Source organism: Eriocheir sinensis, chromosome 69 (assembly GCF_024679095.1).
Source record: "Eriocheir sinensis breed Jianghai 21 chromosome 69, ASM2467909v1, whole genome shotgun sequence".
NCBI classification, from domain to species: Eukaryota; Metazoa; Arthropoda; class Malacostraca; order Decapoda; family Varunidae; genus Eriocheir; species Eriocheir sinensis.
The window spans coordinates 6,336,015-6,339,154 of NC_066577.1; the positions used below are offsets into that span (position 1 = coordinate 6,336,015).

At 34.8% G+C, this 3,140-nt stretch overlaps 1 protein-coding gene across 1 annotated transcript in view; it reads right to left on the reverse strand.

Moving 5' to 3' along the window:
* Positions 1-1,305: 1,305 nt before the first annotated feature.
* LOC126988509 (integral membrane protein GPR155-like) overlaps positions 1,306-3,140 on the reverse strand; it is a 21,477-nt gene continuing 19,642 nt past the window's right edge. Inside the window, 2 exon segments of the mRNA XM_050846698.1 lie at positions 1,306-2,475; positions 2,687-3,140. The exon segment at positions 2,687-3,140 is cut by the window's right edge and continues 985 nt beyond it. The gene's annotated coding sequence lies outside the window, so the exon portion shown is untranslated.

A 3,140-nucleotide genomic window follows, 5' to 3' on the forward strand; every position in this document is an offset into this window, starting at 1 on the left:
GTCAACTTTCTCAATAAGCGTAAAAAATATGATTCGAACTTTCCGATATACAAAAATATGAAAACGAAAGTATAAAAATTACGTAATGAAAAACACAAACATTACAAAAAATATAGATGTTTGAAAATACCGCTCAGTTATAATATTAATAAAAACAATCGTTCAACTCGTAACTTCTCTCAATGGTCTGTCAACTCTCTCAATAAACGAAAAAATAATAAAAAATACGATTCGAACTTCACGATATACAAAAATAATGTTAAAATTAATGTACAGATGTTACGAAATAGAGAGACAAACATCACAAAAATACAAACATTAGCTCTCAGAGAATGGAAATGAAGGACAAATTTGAATATATGTAAATAGGAACTCATACAAACATCACAATTTTTTATACTGGTCTAGGAAAAATACGTCTGTTCGTAAAATATATCAAATTCAAAGGCGATAGACCAGGGATACTTGACTCAAACATGTATATAGTTTTTCTGCATGAACTGACCTCTCAAAAATATGCCTGTTCGTAAAATATATCAAATTCAAAGGCGATAGACCAGGGATACTTGACTCAAACATGTATATAGTTTTTCTGCATCAACTGACCTCTCAAAAATACGCCTGTTCGTAAAATAAAGCAAAATTCAAAGGCGAGAGATTAGAAATACTCAAATCACACACACATATATATTTTTTCTGCATCAACTGACCTCTCAAAAATACGCCTGTTCGGAAAATACAACAAAATTCAAAGGCGAGAGATTAGAAATACTCAAATCACACACACATATATATTTTTTCTGCATTAACTGACCTCTCAAAAATACGCCTGTTGGGAAAATACGTATATCAAATTCAAAGGCGAAAACAGATATACTCAACTCACACAAACATATATATTTTTTCTGCATTGACTGACCTCTCAAAAATACGTCTGTTCGGAAAATACAACAAAATTCAAAGGCGAGAGATTAGAAATACTCAACTCACAAACATATATATATTTTTTCTGCATTGACTGACCTCTCAAAAATACGTCTGCTCGGAAAATACAACAAAATTCTTAGGCGACAAAATAGGAAAGACTCATTCACGTACCGAGCTTTCAAAAATACGTCTGTTCGGAAAGTACGACAAATTTGAATACCATGAAATTCAAGAAAAAAATCACGCTTGTATATTTTCTTCCATGATTTCTTTTTTTTTTTTTCATTCTCTCTCTCTCTCTCTCTCTCTCTCTCTCTCTCTAAAATACGTTAGCCTACAGTTTACGAGACAAAAATATAGGTTACGTGATACTCTCTCTCTCTCTCTCTCTCTAAAATACGTTAGCCTACAGTTTATGAGACAAAAATATAGGTTATGTAATTCTCTCTCTCTCTCTCTCTCTCTCTAAAATACGTTAGTCTACAATTTACGAGCCAAAAATAAATAAGTTATGTAATTATCGCTCATTCATTCTCTCTCTCTCTCTCTCTCTCTCTCTCTCTCTAAAATACGTTAGTCTACAGTTTACGAGACACAAATAAATAGGTTAATTGGTTGTCCTTCTCTCGTTCTGTCGTTTCCCTGTCTGTGAAAATACTGTTGATTAATGCTCCAATATACGCTAGTACACTCTTACGAATATGGAACAGCTTGTGGTATAAACACTAACGACACACACACACACACACACACACACACACAGACACGCACACTGATGCTTCGCCGGAATGAAATCGCGCGTTGAAAAATATGTCTGTAAATTTTAAGTATTCATAAGTAAAAATTCTTGATTCTAAATTGTTAAGACACACACACACACACACACACAGACACGCACATTGATGCTTCGCCGGAATGAAATTGCGCGTTGAAAAATATATGTCTGTAAATTTTAAGGAATTGTATGTAAAAATTCTTGATTCTAATTTATTAAGACACAGACACACACACACACACACACACACATACACACACACACACACAGACACGCACACAGACGCTTCGGCGGAATGAAATCACACGTTGAAAAATATATGTCTGTAAATTTTTAAGAAATCGTACGTAAAATAATTGCGATAAAATTACGAGTCACTTACGAGCTTGATTCGAAACTGTTAAGACACGCATATGGGTACGAACACACACACACATACGCACGCACACACACAACACAAGCTCTATAAATACACACACACACACACACACACACAGAACACAGCCATTTCGAGATTAGAATATATTCAACATTGCATAATACATACTCAACCACTACTACTACTACTACTACTACTACTACTACTACTACTACTACTACTACTGCCTGTCTATCTATGGTCTAACGCCTTCTAATGTTAAGGACACAGCCAGTCTTTGCGCTCTGGTGTCGAAGCTAAAATGTTATTACGTCAAGGAAGCACCTCTCTCTCTCTCTCTCTCTCTCTCTCTCTCTCTCTCTCTCTCTCTCTCTCTCTCTCTCTCTCACACAACCTTGTTCTTTAAGTTTGAACTCATAATTTTGTTTTTTTTTTATTGTTTTTCTTTTTAATCTCTCTCTCTCTCTCTCTCTCTCTCTCTCTCTCTCTCTCACAACCTTGTTCTTTAAGTTTTAACTAATAATTTTGTGTTTTGTTCTTGTCATTGTTGTTCTTGTTTATTTCTCTCTCTCTCTCTCTCTCTCTCTCTCTCTCTCTCTCACAACCTTGTTCTTTAAGTTTGAACTCATAATTTTGTGTTTTTGTTCTTGTTATTGTTGTTCTTGTTAATTTCTCTCTCTCTCTCTCTCTCTCTCTCTCTCTCTCTCTCTCTCTCTCTCTCTCTCTCTCTCTCTCTCTCTCTCCCTCGTTTTTTCTATTGTGACAAGTTGATGATTTTAAAAGTAAAACCACGACTCTTTAAAACGTAGGAACAGAGAGAAAAAACAGCAATTATAAAACAGCAAAAAACACGCAAAGAACATCATTAAAAGAGAGAAATTAAGAGTAAGCAAAATCTAGCCTCTGTAAAACGCATGAAAAAACACAGAACCAGATATGTAAAACGTCTAAAAACTTTGATCGGAGAAAATATTATAACAACATCACACACACACACACACACACACAGCAGAAGAGTCCTATCCTCAGATCCTATAGCTCACCAAGATCCTTCCCTCC